The 23640-nt window shown below is 41.5% G+C and overlaps 1 protein-coding gene across 2 annotated transcripts in view; it reads left to right on the top strand.

The window, feature by feature from the left end:
- The first annotated feature begins 1111 nt into the window (after window positions 1–1111).
- Window positions 1112–23640, top strand: part of fam110b (family with sequence similarity 110 member B) — a 49172-nt gene continuing 26643 nt past the window's right edge. For both annotated transcript variants that reach the window (XM_068701409.1, XM_068701408.1), the window contains exon 1: window positions 1112–1199. The gene's annotated coding sequence lies outside the window, so the exon portion shown is untranslated. The remainder of the gene's footprint in view (window positions 1200–23640) is intronic.

Here is a 23640-nt window from a genome sequence, read left to right as displayed (position 1 = left end):
TGAGAAACAACCCCAGAGCAAAGTAAATAAACTGGGACCATAATAAGTGAAATTTTAATGATGGATTTATTTTAACACATTTCTTTCTTGGCCCTCATCATGCTCAAATCATGACGTGAAAAGGCAAACACAGCAAAAAAGTTTTAAAAAAAGGAAAAAAATGAGTCTTTGCTAATTTGTTGTCTTCTCAATCAGTAATTAGAATGGAAAGATTTTTCCTGGTTTGCTTTGACAAATAAGAAGCTATCAATGTGGTCTGAGGAGCTGTCAAAGACAAGACACGCACTGGCCCTTTAATGACTGGACCGCTCCATTTATATTCAAAGGGGAGGAAACTGGCTGGCTAACAACAGATGCACTTAATTGTAATTAAAATACGAAAAGTCATGTAGCTATACTAAAGAAAATAACTTAAGCAATCTAGATGTTCAGAGTGAAAATGCTTACAGTCGATGTGAAATGCAGTAAAGGGCAGTCATGCCCACTCTGCTCTCCCGTTCAGCTGCATCCATCTGTCTCATTCGTCTCATTGCAGACGTGTTGTCAGCTGTGTCAAGCTAGCCAGCATGAGTAGAATTAGAACCGGAACAGATGCGATTTCATCCCTCAAAACAAAAGCATGAGCAGGATTTAATTTACACTTCGAAGGCAACAGCAACTGTGTAGAAAGTATCAGATCTCCTAACGTCTTCGACTTTGTGAATTATTTTACTTTGCTCAGAATGTCTTTGAAGACTAATATTAAAACATGCATAGCAGATTATTTAATTACAGCATACTTGGGGCCGTACTGTTACATGTCACTTACTAGAGGTGCACAATAATATCGTGGGTTATTGCATTGAAACAAAAAAACACAAGTGACTTACTTAATTATATTTAGTTATAACCTTTTTTGTTTAACATAGGAAAGAACAACGACAGGCTTTCTGTCTATTTTGAGACCAAATTATTCACAAGTAGGGCCTACTCCCATATAAACGTAGGTAAAATGATCGTAATCAAGATGCAAGTACAATTTAGACACAAATCGGCCTGTATTGTGAAAGTTGTGACCGGAAGCGCCTGTTTTACTTCCATGCAGTCTGACAGGGGGAGCTGCTGGCTGGGAACAGGATGCTGTCAGGCCGAACAGACGCATCAACCTAACGGAGAGAAACCGCAGCAGCATCCTTTGTTTTCTGGAGCTGGATATCCAGGTAAGAACGGCTAACTAGTTTAGTTGTGATGCTAACCTGGCTGCCTCTCATACCTATAATGTGTGGACCGTTATTGAAGTCGTTGACGGTACGCGGGACCTGTTTTTTTTCTTCCAGACATGTCGAAAATATGGCTATTGTTCGGCATACTGTCATACAGGCGACAGCTTAGACACATTAATTCAACGCAGCGTTTTGTCAGTTTAGCTGAAGAGGTGTCAGCGGCGCGTGTGTGTTGTGTTGAACCGCAGCTCTGGGTTGTTGGTGTGGTTCAGTGTTCCAGAGCTAGCGTCCAGCTCAGGAACACAGAGATATTCCGGGCTGTAAGACATCCATGGCTGTGCTGCTGTATCGGTGGGGGTTTGGCATTGCATTGCACCACCACCGGAGCGCGCGCACACACGCATGCATTCATGCAGGCACGCACGCACGCAAGTGTAGTCGGTGTTTGTGTTACTGCTAATGTGCAGCTCCTGACACGTGCAGTCTGCGCCTCCCGCTGTCCGTCTCGGCAGTGTCGCAGGAGTAGATAGTGGCATTTCTTCTCTTGTGTATAATTGGATTATTACATATCAGGGGGTGTTGGACATATCAATGCTTTCCCCCAGTATTATATACAATAATCTCATTCTGTGTTACGTTACATCCTATTTTTTGAAATTATTGGCGTGTATTATTTGTGTAGGTGAGTGCAGATCACTAAATCCACTGGCTTTGGTTTTGTAATCAGGGCTTGGTAGGTTTTCAATACAGAAAGGAAAAACAAAAATTAGTTTTATAAAATGCGAACATGAATTAGTGCCTCATGGATTGCAATTGAAAATAATAAGAAAAACGTATTACTGAAGACTCTATGAACAAGTTCATATAACTATTTTTCTATGAAACAGGTGTAGCATATGATTGGCTTGAATTGACCATTAAAGTCAGCGATGCAGTTGAAACTTCTTGCAGGTCAGTGGCTCTCCGGAGCCCTGGAGGTCCATGCATGGGTGATGGTGAGAACGGCTGCCGGGGCATTGGATAATTCCTGGACGTACTTGCAGCGTGTGATCATTTATACAGGGCCAGGGATAAACCCTGGATGACTATGCTTGGTGCGGTCGACCGACTAAAAAGCACATGAGAATTGCATGTTGTGAGTGTTTTCTAGAGACGTTGGCCCTCTGGTTCTGGCCAAAACATAGATCTAAATGACACTGGAGGGTCTTCCAGCTCGGGTTTCTTATATGTATTTGTTGTACTGACAACATTCACGAGTTGAGCTGTACCTCCAGGGCTAACCCGATGTAGCTAACAATGTAGCTAACAGATAACAACAGCCACAAGCCCCTTCTCCAAGTGGAGTTTATGTTAAATCATAGTCCGAAACACAATGAATTAGCCTGATTTCACATCAGTTATTTGCGTTATGAACATGTATCAAACGGCTTGGGGCAATTGCACACCCCAACTTTTTTTGACAATTTTTTTCCTATCTTTAAAAAAAAAAAAAAAAAAAAAAGCCAAACTTTTCATGCTCATCACTTTTTCACGTTGCAGGCTTCCCACCGTGTTCTGGAAAACATGTCGCTTTGTAATGCACCTTTCCACTCGGTAACAACTTGTGGAAAATGGAAAATGAAAAAACCTTTTAAAGGTGCTGAGCATGCCTGAATTAACCTGCTAGGGGGTCCTGGGTAAAAATGAGCTACCGGGGCCCGATTACAGTTTTTCCATTCTAGAAAACTAGTTCCCAGATTCGCTGTCGAACAGGGACTCACTATGAGAGAGGCCTCATGATAATAATTGATCATATGAGGCCTTATATAACAGAGGTCTTAACCAACTTATCATATCAGTCAATTGTGCTGTAGTGCTGCATACTTCAAAACAAATGTCCAATGAGATCAACACAAGCCAGTTGACATTAAGCCTGGAGTTCTGGGTCCACATGGTGCCTGGTCACTATTGGATCATATTGCTTTTACCAGAATTAAGGCTATAGAAACAATGTATCAACTGAAGTTAACGCTCAGCCTTTTTTACCTCATGTTGCCTCTCTTCTCTTCACTCTTTGGAAGTCTGTAAAAAAACTTAAAGAGACTTTTTTTTCTGAATCTGTCTGCGAATGCACAACAGCACCATTTTATCAGTGCTTTCCACATCGCATGCACTCAGATGGGACTGACATGACCTCGCATGCAGTCTGATCTGTAGAGTCTCTTGGTTTGTTGAGGCCCTTCGACATAGTTATACAGTCAAGGAAAAGTCCTGGAATATTTGCATCAGGGCCACAGTGAGAGCCTTGCTGACAGAGCACTGCTTCTGTCTGCAGTCCTGATGAGTAATGCTGGATAGTTTGGTCTATGCACCAACAGTCAGGCTTTTTCCTGGCTCTGACTGGAGCTTCAGCGTTAGGCCTAGGGCTGCAGCGTCCAGGAACACTTTTGCCGAGTGAAATATATGAGTTGTTACACTTGACTTGGTAATAAATAGAGTTGTTCTCATACGGATATCGGTATCGGCCTCTGAAACAGCCTAAGATGTTGGATCGGGTAGAGGCAAGTCTATGTAGCGATCTGATATCAGGTTATCATACATCATTAAATAGCTGATTGGCACAAAACAGGAACAACAACATGTGTCACTCACTGCCCAATTCGTACCACCTGCCCGATCGCTACTGCACCTGCAAACCACACACCTGTGGTTAAACACTCTCGAGCACCCTATTTTTATGCATCTGCACCAGCGACAGCCACGTCCATACCCACCTCCGCACCAACATCCTTACCCACGTCCGTAACCACCTACATACCCACATCAGTACTCACTTCCGTACCAACTTCCATGGAATGTGTTGTTTATTTGTAAGGTTTATCATATAGTCTATATAATGGCAGAAAATTGTAAAAAAAAAATCCCACAGTTCCCAAAGTCCTAGAAGACGTCAGTACATTTTTTTGTTTTGTTCAACAACAGTCCAAAGATAAAAACAGAGTAAAGCAGCAAATGAGAAGCCGGCGTTCCTTGTAGTTTTTTTTTTTATCAGGCTTCAAAGATGAAAAAGTTAGATACTTTATATAGACCTAAATTACAATACTTTTGCCTCTGTCAGGTGCATTCTTTTGAACTCTTGTGTCATACTGTGGCTGAGAAGCTGTTGGTCTGTCAGTTAGAATGAAGCCTAAACAGCAGAGCTCTGTTCACTTTGCATTGTGTTGTTTTTGGCAGCTAGTATTTAGCATGTTTAGCACTTCTGTTATCTGAGCTGCTAATTGTCAGCACAAGGGTCTAATCAATGTCTTCACGGAAGACAGGTCAAAAAATACTATTAATTCATTCAAAAAACATATTAGCTGAGTCAGGGTAAACTATTATATTATATTTACATCATGACAGACTTTTTAATTGTGTTGATAATAATATATCCTTCTCCCTCGTGTTGTGTCTGCCATCAGAAGAAGGGGACATTTTGAACGGCCTCATTTGGGTCACGATGGATACAATTCATATTAAAGGAACAATGTGTAGTATTTAGGGCGATCTACTAGCAGAAATGGAATAACACCTGTGGTTCAACACTCTCAAGAAATGGAATACAATATTTATTAACATGTGTTCAAATAATCAGCTTTATTGGAGTCACTATCCTTAGTCTTAGTCAAACATTGAGGCACATTCTGCAAAACAATGTTCACACCAAGCGCTACAAACGTACTCGCGGTAGTTTGATCGCGGGATCATTGGTGTTTATTCGCATCATTCTCGCTCGACGCACCGGAGAGGAACAGGGGCTTATCTCCATGTCGACGTTCAATCAAAAAATGACCTCTATTTCTGTTTTGTACATGTTGTAGAAGACCCACATATCCAGGAAACTAACGCCGTCATTTTTGGGTTCATAACATCATCCGAAGACGCTGAACGAGTTTCATCGAGCTGTGTCTAGCAAGCCACACGTCGGCTGGTTTACTATAGCTGTAATACAAAATAAACAACTTGCTGTCGTTTAATTTGCAATACAGGGATTAAAGGGATGCTGAAATAAATACACAATAATGCCAATTTGTAAAAAGTCTGAATTCATGTTTTGTTTTTAAATGCCTGTTTTCTGAATGGAGCTCGGATCGATTGGTGCTACGCTATGCTGTCATTGTAGCAGCTCCATCAACACTCACAATAACATCATCTCGGCGTAAATACGCCAGCGTTTGTTCCATATTGTTTATACTCGTAGATATCAGGTATCGGAGCTCTAGGTGAACATCTACGGCTACAATATTTTTTTTTATTTGCGCCATTCTCATCTTTGCATTGACTTTGTATGTAATCTGGTCGCGTTTGGTGTGAACACAGCACCATGTCTTCCTCCTCCATCTCCAGCCTTACTTCGTCAGGGTCTGGAGCAGTGGATCTCCACTGACAGGGTGTACTGAAAGATGAGGGCTCATTGATGTACGATCAGATACTTTATTACTCAAATTATCTCTATCCAGTCTTTCTCTGCTGTGAGAAACGTGATGCTCTTAGTGTATTTATTAAAGTACACTTTCAAAGTGCTACAATCATAGATTTTAATCAGGTTCCACCGTTTACGTACTGTAATCTTCCAGGGTTAGTTTTAGGGCCCTGGTTACAGCCAGGATGAGCTGTGAGAGGCTGTGTGTGTGTGTGTGTGTGTGTATGTGTGTGTGTGTGTGTGTGTGTGTGTGTGTGGTTTGCCTTGTAATGTTTCATTTGAAATGGGTATGTGTGTTTAAAGTGAGCATGAATAATGAATGGTGTGTAGGCTAAAGCAGCCTTGCTTACATTACTACACTAAATGGTGACCTCAGGATGAAATCTTGCTTCAGTGCTTTGGACTCCTGAAACAAGGACACTTTGAAATCTCTTTAAATCTCTTCACATGTTTTCTAGATTACCATTCTTTTTCCCAAATGCCGTGTTTTTAATTTTTCTGAATTCCGCCCTTTACGATTCAAGCACATTTTGTCATCACAAAGAGAGTCTAATCATGTGGTGGTGGATGAATATAATTTCAATAAGAAAAATTATATGAATATGGATGTATAGACTGTATTCAACTACGCACAATTTTCATAAACTCATAAGACAGAACATTCATGAAATGCACATTAATGAAATGCTCTAAATCCCTTGTTTTATTTGGAGGACTTACAGTCCACCCCTCCTCCAAGTTTTCACCTTAACACGTGTCTTGCTCCCTCATTGGCTGTTGCTCCCCGACGGGCTTACCAATATGTCCAGATATTTAGCCAGCTAGATATTTGGAGGGATTTTCCCCTGGACTCAAGGATGAACCGCAGACTGTATAAGAAGTGGACGTAGTCATGGTGACGTCACCCATTGGTTTGTGGACTGATGTTTTGAAGCCTCGAGTTTGCAGTCGCCATCTTGTCAATTTTGCATCCGATGAACCAAAGTGACCATATTTGGAATGCAGAGGAGTGACATAGTGATGCCGTATACGGCTCTGGTAGCAACCTGTCAATCACAGTAAGCCCGCCCCTAAAGCATACTCCGCTGTATGGTCTACTTGACTCTAAATGGACCATCATTTACTAAATGAACATCATGCTGAATTGAAGAAGACTTGAAACTTGAGATTGAGACCATACACTAATGTTTACAATGTTTACTGAGGTAATAAATCAAGAGAGAAGTAGAGTCATTTTCTCATAGACTTCTAAGTTTAACACATGAAGCTTTGGCTTCGCTTTTCAGAACCGGAGTTTGCTGCATGGGATGAACTGATTAGAATCTGTAGGGCAAAGCTCACTGACGTCACAAAAATTCATATACTAATTATGTCAATTTCACACGATAGTTGAATAGGATAAAAAGGTGAAGTGATGACCTTTGGGATTGGAGGTGATTGCAGTTTTTCTGTTCATTCAGGATAGGCGCTGAGAGCAGTTTACATGGTGACACTGCTTTAGTGTCAAGCTCATTCCAAACACGTGTGAAGCCTGTTGAAGGAGCGCTCCACCAGTTCCACACATCAACATCACTTTACCCGATGATGTAATCAGGGCTATCTCGACTCTCCTTTGAGGCTACAAATTGATACTGTGAAGTTAGAAACTGGATGTGTGGAGTTTGACAGACGTGGGTGTAAGGGAGTGTCTGATAAAAAGATGCTATCAAGTTGAATAATGGGAATTGTAGGATCCGGTGTTTTTGGAGCTTTCTGCGGATTCCAGAATACATGGGCATCATGAACACATGACATGTAATGTATATGAGAGCTCTACCACTGTTTTTTATTACTATCACAACTACTATTATTACTGCCACTGCTACTTAAGCTGACAGTAATAGGAGTAGAAATGTTACAGTATTTCTAAGACTTTAGCACGTATTACTACTGCTGCTATTTTAAATACATCTTTTTGGGGTATTTTCATGTGGATTGCCCAAAGTCAAACTTTGACTTGCCTCTACACATTGTTTTATTTATTAGTGATTATCAAATAACAACACAGTTAATTGTTATGTTTTATATGCGGCAAACTGCACAATACATAGTTGGTATTTTCGCCCACATCCTCTCTAACGGCATCCATCTAAACCCCTTTCCAAGATAACTGAGAGGCCCGCTTGCACTTCAACTCAGAAACTTTGTCGTCACCACTTTCTTGCGACGGCCCAACAACTGAGCATGTGCAACGCTCAACAGATATGAGAAGGCTCATATTTTGGGTTTAGTTATTTTAAAGAGCACATTTATAAACAACAAAAGTTGACCAAAGTGCTGTACCGTGATAAATCAATCATCAGCTCTGGAAAAAACGACAATTTTTTCCAGATTTACTAGCCTGACGTAGCATTTTACTTGCCCAATGCTAACCTTGTTGTTGAGCCCTGTTAGTATTATATGTACAGTTATTTTTTCATGTAAATGAATACTGCATGAGCAGCTGTAGCCCCATCTGTCACGTGGTCACCGACACCATGTTTGAGGAGACAATCTTCCAGACTGTTTGTCTGCATGAGACGCCCTACCTGTCACACGGGTCAGCTGGAGACAGTAGACTTGATGATGCTCTTTGTCCTTTGCGTTTTTGAAGTGCACCTTCTTCACATGATGTGAGGAGAGATGGTCAGATGATTGGTCACCATTTGGGTGAATGGGTGAGGACAAACACAGGGATGGGGTGTGTGTGTGTGTGTGTGTGTGTGTGTGTGTGTGTGTGTGTGTGTGTGTGTGTGTGTGGAGGGGGGGGGGGTCTTCCAGATGGTCGCCCCAATCAGATTAGAGATTTTAAACCTTTCTACTCTGCCACCCCTGAAAACAAAGGCGAGTGTTCTACAGTTCTGAAGTGGGGCACCAAATGGTTACAGCAATTATCCTTCCTTGAGATGAATTGATTGTCAAATGCTGCAAACAGTCGTTGTTGGAGGGTGAGAAAAGCTACCCCCCCCCCCCATCCTCAAAGCCACTGGCCTACATTACATCGGTTCAACAGCAGCTCCGCTCGTGTGATGAGAGGGGCATTAAAGAGATAGTTCACTCCAAAATCAGAAATACATTTGACTTGTTACCTGTTTTCCTTTTAGTTGTTGTGAGCAGTTTCATGTATCCTACGTCCTACACGTTTTGAACAAAAGACTGTATATAAGAAGTAGACATAGTTGTCGTGATGCCACCCATTGGTTTGCAGACTGCGGTTCTGAAGCCCAGAGTTCGGCATTTTGGCAGTTGCCATCATGGATTTTTGCAACCAGTGAATGGCACTGACCATATTTGGACTGTGGAGGACTGACTTAGAGACGCTATATATGACTCTGGTAGCCACCTGTCAATCACTGTGTAGCCCCGCCCTAAAGCATATTCTGCTTTATGGTCTATTTGACTCTAAATGGACCATCATTTACTAAATGAACATCATGCTGTATTGAAGAAGACTTGAAACTAGAGATTGAGACCATAAACTCATGTTTACAATGTTTACTGAGGTAATAAATCAAGAGAGAAGTAGAGTCATTTTCTCATAGACTTCTATACAACCAGAGGAGTCGCCCCCTGATGGACAGTAGAGAGAATGCAGCTTTAAGACGCTTCAGCATGGCTTCACTTTTCAGAACCGGAGGTTGCCTCCTGGGTTTTGAATCTAAAATAGGTCAACTACGTGATCCCTGCAGATGGGATGAGTTTTTGAATGTGACGATTCCACCAGACGAGCAGCAGCACGTCCCAACAAAAAGCTAAAGGCCGTTAGCAACACATGCTGAGGTTAGCACAACAACCTGCGAGTCGGCCATGTTATGGCGGGAATCGCCGAAGCTGGAAGACTAATTCCCTCTCAACTACAACAGCAATGGATAGAAAGTGATTTGTGTATAAGATGAGGACTGTGTGTCGACATTGCTAAACCGCTGTCAGCTGTGTGTATGGATACGTGCTCTCAAGTCAAGTGGTGATGCATTCAAGTGTCAGTACGGCTCTGGTGACAACAGATTGGACTGATTCTGCTCCACTCAGGGTCAGTTAGTGCCGATATGTTTGGCAGATAAAGTCATAATGTGTGGGGTTTCCAATCGTTACTGCCAGTCTGTTCTCAATAAAATGATCTGCTAAACATCCCTGATCCACATTAGATGCACTACATTTACACCCACAAAGCTTTCACTACAACTCGGCCACTTCTTGTGTGCTTCACAGTAAATGCATTTGAGTGTGAAGGCATTAGCAGGAGGCGACAGCTTGTAAGTAAGCTCGGAGAAGCCGTTTCTCAGTGGACACGTGGGATAGTGAATGCAGCTCTGTGTTTTAACCTCAGTGGATCATCCACAAGCTGTGACTTCCAGACAGGGATCACGGAGATGTATGAGTTCATCGGAGCGTGTTGGTGCCATTCATGTGGCGGGTTAATAACGTTACATAAGAGACATTTTTTTATTCAGTGACATCTGCTGTACGGTGGGGGTAACATCAGCTTTTTAGACAGTGGGCTCTTCACAACTCAAGCAGCTGCCATGTTTCTAGCAGGTTGGATTTCTTCTAATCAACACTGAACTGCTACCCTGGCTGACATCTTTCAGGTTTAGGTTTAAGTACACACAAGACCCCCGAAAGACTCAACAGCAATATTTTGAGGGTCTCCAGAAAAACCTTTGAAAAATTGTTTTGTCACTTGCAGTCATCACTAAAATATCTTTGAAAAGCTCACTGTGTCCAACACTATTCATTAGTGAAAATGCAAAACATGAGAGGGGTGAGTGTTCTGTGTGGATCCTGTTGTAGGGCTTCGTCTTGAGGCTGTGTTGTTGTGTGAGTGGCCTTGTTGTTGAATCAAATAAATTGTGTATATTGCATATTAAGTCTGTATAAGACTTTAGCAAAACCCTAGGTAGGAAGGACCCACCGATTGCGACGGGGTATTTTGCACACTGACAAACCTTAATTTACAAAGTTACAATCCAACTAAATAAACTGACATTGATACCAATTATGCATGATAACATGAAAAAATTATTTGGAAATTAATGTCAGATAGGGCTGTGCGATATGACCATATATGGTGTGGTGTTGATAGAATATCAATGTGTCTATTCTCAGAGATTCTGCCTTATCATTTAGTGTAGCCAGTGTGGGCATTTTTACAAATCAATGAGCAAGACTCTTTTTTTCAGATTTATCACTTGCTGAATTAATGTGGTTATTTTGTCTCTAAACATTATAATGGTGTATATCATGATTTCACTATATGAAATGACATTTGCCATGAATACAGACTTCCTCCTGTAAAGAGACCCAGTTAAACTAGAACATAATTTCCAATTTTTACTTGCACAGGTTTTAATGTCATCATACGCAAAGTAAGCCTACAATATTAACCTCAACGTAGTACTTAGGTATCGCGATATTGTGTTTGTGATACTGTATCGATTCTCAAATCAATCAATTTTAATGAATCGTTTACATGCAAAGATTGGTGGCAGACAAGAACTGGTGCAGTGATGTTGGATGTTACAGGGACTGTGATCCCACTGTTCAGACTGCATAAACAAAGTAGAACTAAACTCTTTTTACTCTGGTTTTAGGTTTATAGCGGCGTGTTTTTTATCAGTTTTCTCAGAATTATACTTTTAAAAAACCTCAATACATAAACATACTGTTTACAGTATCGTGATATGTTGCACAGAGGTCGCGTTAACCGAATATTTTCCGTCATTGACTGAACTTTTTTAACAATGACGGAAAAATCTAAAGGCCGTCCATCATTTTGACGGATTGGAGGCCTTGGAGCGTCTGTAACTACGGGTCACAGTGCCGAGCCAGTGCAGCTGAAGGGTTTAGCCTTCAGAACTAAATAGAGACGGTCATGAGAAGTCGTCTGTCCGAGGCAAATATGGAAAAATATCATTGATCTGCTTTGTGTTTTATCATGAAACGTGACCCTACGGTCGGTGACGTTTCTCTGTTCGTCTTTTCTCTCACTATGATGTAACCCTGTCTGTCAAAATGACAGACAACATGAACATTTCTGTCGCATTATATTGCATGGTAACCCCTGTATCGTGATACGTATCATATCGCCAGATTCTTACCGACACGTAGCCTTGTTTCCTAGCACGGATTATGAAATGAATAGGGATGGGTATCGTTTGGGTTTTTCCCGATACCGGTGCTAAAACGATACTTTTAAAACGATACCGGTGCCTAAACGGTGCCTGAACCGATACTTTAAAAAAACAAACACACAAAACGACGATTGACGACATTAAAGAAAGGCTTTTTTGTATTGCCAAGGCAAGTTGTTTTCTTCAAATTGAACAATATATTAACTGTTTGAAGTATACTATAAATATAAATAAATACAAAACACTTGGCTTCAAACTACAGCTTCAAACTTTTTAACTTCAAACTATGAACAATATATTAACTGTTAACAACAGTTTACAGTATACTTAAATAAATATAAATAAACTTTAGCAATTCTTTTGCAGAAATATGAGCATATTTGCCTTAGCACCGAAAGGAAGCAGCGAACGTATTTCAGTCGGCTCAGGCACCGAAAGGAAGCAGCGAACGTATTTCAGTCGACTCAGGCACCAAAAGGAAGCACCGAACGTATTTCAGTCGGCTCAGGCACTGAAATGAAGCAGCAAACGTATTTCAATCGGCGCAGGCACCGAAAGGAAGCACCGAAATCTGCGTTGCGTTTTGGTCCGGTAGGCACCGGTCGTATAGTGAGGTGATGCTTATGTTAGCTGTAACGTCCGTTTCAGGCCACCAGTGGCAGTATTTCAATCGGCTCAGGCGCCGAAAGGAAGCAGCGAAATCTGCGTTGCGTTTCGGTCCGGTAGGTACATTTGTCCATTTTGCCACCGGTTTTCGGTACCCAACCCTAGAAATGAAGTCTTCTTTTGGTGACGTTAGCTCCAGTGAAGCACGATGTGTTGTCTAGAACTCTCTGTTTGGTTTGTCTGTTTGACAATAGTCAATATTCTGATGTGACAGTGTGAAGGAAACTGCAGTTAATCATTTTGTTCATAGAAAGTACAAACAAAGCTTTGCCAAATGTCTGTCTGCCTCATTTGTATTACACACCTCTGATGAGAGCCATTACGTTTAATCATTATGTTTATTGGACACTAAATTACTACTACGGATTCTTTAAATTGAAAATCACAACCATTTTCACATCAGCAGCAGATGGCAAGAAACATGTCTAAATTCTTCTAAAATGAAATTTTATTGAGTTTTTACATAACTCATTTTGAAAAGTAGCTGAATTTGGTGTTCTCTTCTATCCACGTTGTTGCAGTTGATTTGAGTCACAACACATGAACTGTACAATGAATAGGAAACATGTCTAGTCAATAGGAAGTCCTCACAAGTGTGTGTGTGTGTGTGTGTGTGTGTGTGTGTGTGTGTGTGTGTGTGTGTGTGTGTGTGGTGCCTAGATTGAGGTCACTAAGTCCACAGGGTTCAGCTGGGCTCACCGTCTATCTGCTATCTGTGGCGCTCCAAACCCGGTCTGGATTAAGCTCTGTGTCCCCTCTGATCTGGTTAGCAGGACTTCTTCTGTCGCAGTGCAGCGTGTACTACCAACGAGCCCAAAGCAGACTTAACAGCAACTATGACAACAAGCTCTCCCAAACATGAGGGAACTTTAGTTATTGTAAATATGTCTTTAACACACAATCACTGGGGTAGTGTGGTTGATCTCCTTGTCTAATAGTATTACTCACTTTATTGTTAGCTCCACTTATAGACAGTGCTCTCTAAGGTCAGGTGAAACGCTTGCCTTCATGGGAGCAGGATGCGAGAATTCATCTGGTCAGGCTTCAAGTAGCGTGTTTGTGTCTGGACCAATCAGCGTCCTGTGAGGAGTTCCTGGTTCGGTTAGGTGAGTTGTTGTTCTAAAAAACAATGGCGGTTCCTAAAGAGACAGTTAGCGTAGATGCTGCCATAGCTTCAATTCTATGAGAAGTGGAGAGTATTTCTTCATTGAAAGAAGAGCAGACAACACTGAAGGTTGTTCTTCATGAAAAATACTTTTTAGTTCTCCTCCCGACTCGCTTTGGCAAGAGTTTGATTGAGTTTGATGGTTCAACAAAAATCGACAAACACGTTGTCTATTAGACGTGTTTGTCTGTTTCGATTTTTGTTTGTTTGGTTAATGCAGGGGTCAGCAACCTTTACTATCCAAAGAACCATTTTGCCCTATATCCCACCAAATTAATTCCGTCTGGAGCCACAAAAGCAATTTCATATTACAGCTTATAAAGTTTTAAATATAGTTATATTATATATACAAAAATTATAGTTATTTGTATTTACCAAATAGACAAAAAAGACAATTCTTGACATTTTATTGCTATTTCACCTGTTATAACAATATCAAACTCTTATGAAGAGGAGAGTTTGCTGCAGCAGTTGAGAAATCGCTCTTTTTCGCTCATCTCCAGCGTGATACTATTCAGCAAATGCAGTGTGTTTGTTCTGGAAGTGTCTTTCTACATTACATGTTTTGCACATATCAAGCTAATAGGATGTGATGCACATTTTAGTTGACAAAATATTAAAACATTTTTTATTTTCAGTAACACAGTAGATGTAGACATCCACATTTGCTACTTGATTGGTTCTTAGCAGTCACGATGTGTCCTTCCCTGATTCATCACACCCTTATCACGTGACCCTTACCCGGAAATTCACAAACAGCATTGATTACAGGTGTTGCTGACCTCGTTGTCTTTACTAGCAGCTGTTGTTCAGTTAAAGTCTGCATGTCTGCGGAGGAAACAGCTGTTATTGTAGCGATTAGCGAGCGGCGTGTCCAGCAGCGGTTATCAGACCTACGGAGCGGCCGTCGGTTAGCGGCTCTGAGTAACCAATCTACTTTCTGTTTACACCGGTCCCACCCGTGTTCCCAGTGTACGTGAATAGTCGCGCGCTATTAGTTTTCAGACGTTGTAGTCTGGACGGAGATAGTCTCGAAAACGATGCTGAAACGCCTCGTGGACTGAGATCGTTTTTGTTTGTTAAAACTTTTTAAAAAAATTTTTTTATTAGTGTGGATGTAGACTCAGGGAGCCGCAACAGAGGGGCTGAAGAGCCGCATGCGGCTCCGGAGCCGCGGGTTGCCGACCCCTGGGTTAATGCCTTCATTCGCAGTGCGAAAGCTCAGTAAAAATCCACCTCATTTCTAAACAATATTACTTTGCTTTTTCAATGCGCAATAGTACTCGTGAAAAGAAATTTAAAAAATATATATTTACGTTGAAATTAATTGACACAAAAAAGGCCTTTATCGGATGGTCTGAATGTGGTTTCAGGGGCTTTTCTTCCATGACAACAATATATATTTGATTTTTTACTTACTAGAAGATATGTTTATCATTAGAAAACTTTTTTTCAATTTGAAATTAAATAATTTTGTCCATACAATGTCAGAAAATAATGAAAAATGCCCATCAATTTTCTTCAGAAACCAATCCCTCAATTTTTTTCTTTTTTTTTCTCAACCAACAGTCCAAGACCAAAAGAGATGAATCCAACAACAATGTAAATTAGAGAAAAATAGCAAATGTTCACTTTTGAGAAGTTGGAACCAATGAATGATTTTGTTTGAACACCTAAAAAACATTTTTTGGGAAGACTTATTTTCAATAGGCTAGCTGACCACTGTTATTATAGAGACTCGTCATTCATTCAATGAGACTACACCGTCGTGTCACGATGCTGAGGAACCCGGCAGAATAAGCGCTGCGTCTCCAACAAAAGTTTTGCTCCAAAGCAATGAAACATCATTCTGCAAGGCGATGGCCAACCAAATACATGAAAGGGCACATTCCTGGTAGACGACTCAAACATAATCTCTAGTGTTTCGCTTGCAATCATTGTGTCAGAAGATAAAATTATCCTTGCTTGCTTTTTGTAGGGATCAGTCTCTGAACTGATCTTGGCACTGCTTCCTCTGGCATTCCAGCAAGCATCATTTTTCCCTGAAGCAAACCATAAGCCTAAGCTGCTTCTTCAGGCCTGCTCTTCTCTCCTCCTCATCCCTTTTTCTAGAGGTGTCTGTCTTTTCCAGTTAAAAGGACGAAGCAGTGCCACCGTCAGATCAGAAACTAATCCCAAACATGGTATAGACAATCTTGTCAAAATACTTCCAAAATGGTTTCAGAGATGTCTACTGAGCCTTTTTTTAAATTTCTAAACAGTTTGAATGGGTTCCTCGAGAAGTCCTCAACTAATATGGTGATTAAGGCAGTAGGGTAAATCTGTAAGATGTGATCTGCAGCTCTGCGGTAAACTCATTAACTCAGGCAGACGTCAGCTTTGCTTTTAACCAGGGCTTCAGGGATGCTCCTCAGGGAGTTTGCTTTCCGAACTTTCTCTGACATTCAGATTCTTAAGGAATATTCTTGAAATCCAGCTTTTCTTCTATCAGTCTGTTGACACCCACCTGTGAAGCTCTGCTTGGTTAGTATGCCAAAGTAAGACGTGAACGATGGACTAACTAAGCGTATCGTGAGGCAAAGCGAACCTACTATTGCCATGGACAACAATGTGCACCGTGATTGTGTGCTTCCTCATTCGGCAAGTTATCAAATGCTTGATAACTGTGTGGAATTCCAGGAAATGCTCTTGTGGTAAGTCTGTATGTTTTAATGTAGCGTGTAGAAGAAGAAGAATGATCTCTATGACCTTTTCAGAAACCACAAGTAGGTGACATGGAGCAAAACACAAAACTAAACTATTAGTATTTAATGGAAGTAAAGAGGTCTGAGCAGCTTTCACGCGTGGAGATCGACCGGATAACATCTCTTATTGTACCAGCCTGTTTAATTAAGAGCCCATCTGTACTTACTGGAAAGACAATCTATAGCTGCTGGGGACTGAGCAGGTTAAAGGATTTCTCTGGTGTTTATTTCCCTGATGGAACTCTCTGACATTTTGAAAGGGTTATGCAGATATTGTTCAATCCTATTTATCCTATGGACTGTCCAGCCTGGTGTGCTGAAAAGAACATTCCCGTACAAAGAAACTGCACTGTCAATTATGATCCGGAGGAGCGTTTTCTTCTCCTGGATTACTTTTATTTTTGCCGTTTCACAAATAACTTTGATTAAAGATGGGTAGGTAGGAGCTCGGCGTGGATGGATGGGTCAAACTCAGGACTTTCACTTAGGAGACTAATGTTTGTGTACTGTGTGAAACCAAAAGTAACATGCTTATTTAAACCCAAAACATGATATCTTACTAAACCTAACCAAGAAGTTGTTAGCTAAACGTAATTGAGAGTTTAGTTTCAAAACAGCAAAAGCGCCACAAGAGGTTAAAACACTGTAACGTTGATATACATGTTTGTAGAAATATATAGTTTTGGTTCAGAAACATCAAGATTGAATGTTTCCATGGTTTGTAGAACTGTACAATGCCAACATTTAACACTGGCGATGGGGTTGGTTTGTCAGTAGTGAAATATAATCCAAACCTCAGACATTTCTGTGTACCTCTATATTTTAGGTCAATATCACACATTTTCATTGTTGAGAAAAAGAAGTGTTGTTCAGAGAAGTTTGTGTTTATGTCAGAAGTATAACCTTAGAAAATGTATTTCACAAAAGGCTCTGCGTGGATACTTGGAAGTAGAAATGAATAGCCAGCTACTGAAATTATCTCCATTTGTCATCTCACTTTATATCAAATAATTAGTTGAAGCTTCTCATAACAATTAGATGGCAAAGAGTTTCTACTTTGACACTGTTTACTTATTCAGTATTTTCCTATTTGGATTCCCAAAACCTCTAAGATAGGAATAGAGGGAATGCTTGTCTTTAGATTCTAATGGCTAGTGGTAAATTGAGCCATGCACTTCTCTCGTTAGCCAATCCTATAATCTGAGCAGTTTGAGACTTTACTTGCACTAAAGAACAAAGCAGAAAGTGAGTGTGTGCCGCGCTCAATGCTACATTTGAAATGTTTGCGAGGTGAGATTTGTTGGTTTCCCACACTGGGTCCCTGGGTTTGGTGATGATAGTGAGGAGCCAGCAGGCAGGTCATGACTATAAAACAGGCAACAAAAAGTGGTTTGAGTAAGCGTCACAGCAACCACGAGACGTCCTGGAGCATGCAGCCATAACCGAGCACCCAAAATATTACGCAGTTTAGTGGTGATTAACTGTGGACAGACACAGAGGTGCACACTCACTCACTCATGTGAGCAAACTGCATGATTTTCCTTCTGGAGACAAATACGATTATCAGTAAACCTAAATATTGGTGTAACTTCAACAAATTGTTGTTCTGGTATTGAGTTATTTTTTTTAAATGTTTTCTCCACCATTGCTGTGCTGCCCTATATTTCCCTTCATTCTCTGCCTCCCTCGCTATTTTATTAAAAGACCGACTTGCTCCTCTCTGCCCCAGTGGGGATCTCAGTTACATGAAAATGTAATAATAATACTGATACCACACACACACACACACACACAAGCTGAAAGCCTGTAAAAAGGTTAGAGAGCGATGGAACAAACTGGGAAAGAGAGAGAGGAATAGGGAGGTGAGAGTGGGGTCATCTCTTTCCCATTCACAAGTGGAGCACACAGTAAGACACCACAGCTAATGGCTATGCTGCAGGCTGGGAGTACAGACACACTATCTGTAGCTTTTTTCACACCTAAATGTCAAACCTCAATACCTTAAAACTTACAATTAAATTAACAATTAAAAGCAGAGCCCCTAGTACTCGCCGGGCGTGGCTACACGTTTGGACAAATAAACGCAAGTTTCAGACGCTAGGTAACAATTGTTCATACGGACGTGCCACACATCTTTAGATCGGTTAGATCATCCACAACTCAATCGTTCAGTTCATTTTATGGAAACCATGAGCGTCACACATTATGTGTAGTTCATTTAACTAACTTAATAACATATTTCTTCTGCTCCCTGCATATTACTGTTGGGTATGCTTGTTTTCGTTACTTTTGCTGGCTACAAAATAAAAGCATCCCCACGTTTCTGTTTCCCTTTTTCCTTTTCGATATGCCTGATAGCCTTGTGGTTGACAGGCAGGTGGGCATTAAAAGGATAAAGAGAGGTGTTGTGCTCGTCTGTCGGGTGCCATAAAACAAGTGTTGTTCACTATCTCGGAGCTAGATCAAATGAGTGATTCTTAATTGATTTGTTATTCCATAGCCTGATGTTTATACACGTAATATTCATCCTGGTTTAAATAAACAATTTGATAGTATTTCCCATCTTTGCTGAGCATGAGTTTTGTGCAAAATGAATGAAAGGCCTTTCCCAATTACACGCCGGTTCTTCTTCAATTTATTTTGTATAGCTCAAAATTACAAATTTGCCTCAGAGGGTTTTACAATCTGTACCCATCCTCTGTCTCAGGACCCTTACATTGGAACAGGAAGAACTCCCCCAAAAAAGCCTTTAACAAGGAGAAAAAAAGAAGAAACCTGAGGGAGGAGGGATCCTCTATCAGGATGGACAGAAGTGTGATAGATGTCATGTGTACAGAATGAACAACATAATAGACTTATAACACATTCAATTCATATGACAGAAATGATTCATATAATGAGAGCAGAAAGCAATTCAGTGATTGAAGCTAATAAAAGCCCGGGCTATTAATTACAGTTCTAGGGTATGTTATTTCTATCAGTGTGACGGCAGTCTGTTGTGATGCACTACATTTTTTCTTTTTATTTATGCTTTCGAGTTGTCCGTTTGTCCAAACCATTCTTGTGAATGTAATATCTCAGGAACACTTTGAGGGACTTTCTTCAAAATTTGGCTCAAAGGTCCATTTCGACTTAAGGATGAACTGATTCGATTTTGGTGGTCAAAGTGCACTGTGACCTCCCAAAATACACAGTCTTAAAAGTGTCAAATGAAGCTTAAGCGGAACCCTCCTCCACTCGTCACCTCCAGTCAGCATCACAGTCATGCTCCTCATTCATTATCGGATTGCAGCACCTCCCATCACCACCACCAGTGTTTGGACTCCAAGGGGATTAGGCCTTACCTGACCTCAGCATCACCACCCCTCCATTATCCTACTTCAGGATGGAGCCCAAGTGCCAAAGACTTTGCACTATTCAGTTCTTATGCATGTGTATTAGATTATTGTAAAATTCTAATGACATCTCTCCTGATTGCAATAGGATAAGATGATGAAGTGATGGCATTTTGGACCAGTGACGTGCGGTGAGGTTCGTGGCTGGTGAGGCACTGACTCTTTCAGAGTCAGATTTACAAATATATGAACCCAATAGAGTAGTTTAAATCACCATTCAATTGGCAGCTTGCACATTGACTACTGGTTGTTTTTCATATTTCATATCAGCATTCTTTACACACATACGTAAGGTACATATTTTATTCCACCGGGAGCGTATGCGCCGCGATCCGCCTGCACATAGTGTTTTATTTTGAAAAATGACTGAATGCTCTATCCCTTTTCAGTGTCTGACTTCCTGTCTGGGTCGATCTGCTCTGTGCAGCTTGACCCGACTTCAGCGCGGGTCCGTCTAAAATAGACTCGCCGCGTATCTTTAGCGGAGCAAAATATAAGATGAAGAAGAGAAGTGTAGAAGAAGAGCAATGGCAGAACAAGCATAAACCCGAGCCGTGGGCTCTCGCACGCCCCCTTCATTGAGGCAGATGTACCGTTTGCCTCCCCTCTGTGCTTTTTCACTGCAGATTTATGTCACATCAGCAAGACTAAATAGGTTCTACACATACGTGAAATACATTACCTATTCTATGGAAAGAAAGGACATGTAATAAAAGTGTCTACAAATTTTACAGTGGTGACAAACAATGAGAAGGCAAAAGGCATGTGCTCAACCCAGTTTGTAAGGGATTGCACTATCTGAGACTAGGCACAGCATATTCATATTTATTTTATTTGATCATTAGTTTTTTACTTTTCATGATGACAGGTGAGGCTCTGCTAATACTGCAGGTTGGCAAAGTAAGAAGCAAAAATTACAGAGGGCTTTTATTGTGAAAAAGTGTGCACGCAGAACTTGAAATCTGGCTCATCTTTTCACAAAAGCTGCAGTGAGAAGGGTAAGTATAGGATACGTGTTCAGCTCGATTAGAATGCTCTGGGAGAGATAGCAGTGTTGGCATCCATCACATGGGTTGAACCCTGTTGCTGAGGCCTTCTCTTGGCTGTGGGCCCCTGCTTCGGAGCAGTCTGTCCACCTCAGTGCCTGCTGAGAATGTGTGGGAGGAGAACGGGAGGGGGGGTGGATTAGCGAGAAACAGACGAAGGTGAGTTGATGGGAGGTTAAGAAGGGATAGAAAAGAGGAATAGAGGATGGAGAGAGACATGGATGACTTTGCCGTGCTGTCATCGAGGTCAGCATTAAGAATTCATCAGCTCTTCTACGTGTGTGTGTGTGTGTGTGTGTGTGTGTGTGTGTGAGTGTGTGTGTGTGTGTGTGTGTGTGTGTGTGAGTGTGAGATTATAGATTAATCACCATTAAGAGTTAGCTTGATGGCGAGCAATGAGCAAAGTGTCTTTGCCTACATTGAGAAAGTACTGTGGTAATGCAGACAGCAGGGAACCTGGGAGCCACCCTGGATGACAAACTCGTTCTCAGCAAACACAGCGGTCGGTTCCCTCTTTACACCATCAGGAGGGATCATTCCTTCCTCACCAGGGAGGCGGCCCAGCCGCTCGTCCAGGCACTCGACAACCTCTTGCCTCAACTACAGTAAATCCCTACTCGCCAGATACCCACCCTAGAAGACCTAATTCAAACCTCTGGGGCTGTACCGTGCGTGGCAGTTGAATTCCTGTGATATCGCGACATCACGCTAAAAATCTTGACCATCCTCTCAGGTTTAAAGTAATGCAATTGTGTCCAGACCAATCGGCGTCCTGTGAGGAGCTAGGCGTGTCTGTGGCAAGTCATGGAGAGACTACTGTTTGTTCCAAACAACAATGGCGGCTCCTAAAGAGGTTGGCATAGATGATGCTGTAGCATCAGTTCTATCAGAACTGGAGAGTATTTCTTAATCGAAACATGAGCGAAGGACGACACTGAAGGCTTTACTCCTTGGAAATGACGTTTTCTCCCTTCTCCTGACTGGTCTCAGCAAAGGTTTGATTGACAGATGGTTCATCCAATCGCCTGCCAAGTATTTTATGAAAGTGACTGCTTCAGATGGTTCTGTGTAACAAACCATCTGGTGCGTCAGGTTACTTCCGGACAAGAGAGCGAAGGGAAGTGCTCCTTCCTACCTCCAAGCCATGGTCAAGTCCTACACTCCATGCCGCATCTCAGGCAAGACACTTATTTGTTGTGGTGTCAGTCAGTACCAGCTTCCTCCACCTTTTAAGAACACAGCTAGACATGCCACGCTACACTTATTTACTCATTTCTTTTAGCTACTACAAGGAAATTTCATTTTGTGGTGATTGTGGCGGTCCCTGTGGACAAAAGCGGTAGTGTTTCCGAGCACCAGACTCCCTTTAGAAATCCTCTCAATTCACTGCATCAGGGTGTGACACACTGCTCCATTCAGTCCTGGCTGGAGGAGGAGAGCTCTGCTCCCAGCAGCAGTCTCCGTCTCTACCGGAGCTCCGACTGCAGGTCGAAGGCTGCAGTGAAGCCGGATCTAGATCTGTTGCTGGTGGGCTGGACGCTGCCAGGTGCTATAAATCGTCGATGTTGCAGGAAAAGGACTCGATGACGAGCATTAAGAATAACTATATAGAAATAGACAATCTTCTTTCTGATGGTCTCATTTACTGATGTAGATCAAATAGATGCACCAGGATTAATCTGTTTCAGAAACAGTTAAAGGTTCCTCACAGTAACCTAAAAAAGAAAGGCATACAAACACTGAACAAGCGCTTAGTTGTTTGTTCGGAAGAGATTTGACGACATTTAATTCTTGTTGCTGTGGACAGAATGTTTTATACAAACACCACAATGACTTTTCTCATATTGCCGATAACTCAGCTTTCCTGTTGATAGTATGAAAGAGGCAGAACTTCATATATGGTTTCCCTGCAGTGAGTCTCTTCTTCTCAGGCTGTTGTGAATTGTTTGATTGTATAATATAATGTTAAGCTGTATAGTGTGAAAAGCATAAAACAGGAAGTGCTTTTACTTTAAAGAGCCGTTTTGTAGCATATGTGCTCTTTTGACACTAACCTAGATATGATTTATACGTAGAAAGCCACATATCGAATGTTCACTTTTCTAATACTGCAGTTCCAGACAGTAAAATGGTCCGTTCAAACCAGACGTGTCTTGGTCCTCATTAGAAGCTCCACTTCACAACACAGGCATTCCACAAATCTTGTGTCCTTCGGTAGGATTAATAGACCTTAAGCCCTACAGACTAGCATCTCACCTTACTGATACCATTGTGAAATAAGACACAGCAGTGAAAGAAAGCGAACAGAGAGAGGATCGAAATAGAAGGAGAACTCTGAGTGAATGAAGTCTAAAGAGAAAAAGAGGTTGAATAACAGCAGCCACAAGCTAGTCCAGAACACTGTGTTCTACAGGACCAGCTTCACTCTGGTGATGTAACGTGTGTATTTGTGTGTGTGTGTGTGTGTGTGTGTGTGTGTGTGTGTGTGTGTGTGTGTGTGTGTGTGTGTGTGTGTGTGTGTGTGTGTGTGTGTGTGTGTGTGTGTGTGTGTGTGTGTGTGTGTGTTTAATACTGCTGAGTCAGGCTTGAGGAGCTGGACTTCCATTATCACTGAGCTAGAAAAGCCCCCATCACACACACAGACACTTCAAACATCTGTTTTTTTCTCCCCGTGTTGTGGTGACAGTGACTGAGCATAGTCACAAATAGTTTTGAAATGTAAGATAAAATGTGACTTTAAGGGAAACTTGGATATAACCAACACTATTGAAATGAACGTAGAGCAAATGTGGGGTATTGAAAACATGAGCTTGTATTTTAGACCATTGCCGT

The sequence above is a fragment of the Cebidichthys violaceus genome, unplaced genomic scaffold (genome assembly GCF_023349555.1).
Source record: "Cebidichthys violaceus isolate CVI_PGR_0920_01 unplaced genomic scaffold, fCebVio1.0.p SCAF_8, whole genome shotgun sequence".
Classification (NCBI taxonomy): Eukaryota; Metazoa; Chordata; class Actinopteri; order Perciformes; family Stichaeidae; genus Cebidichthys; species Cebidichthys violaceus.
The sequence above is the reverse complement of the archived record's forward strand: the minus strand, read 5'-3'. Positions and strand labels throughout refer to the sequence as shown.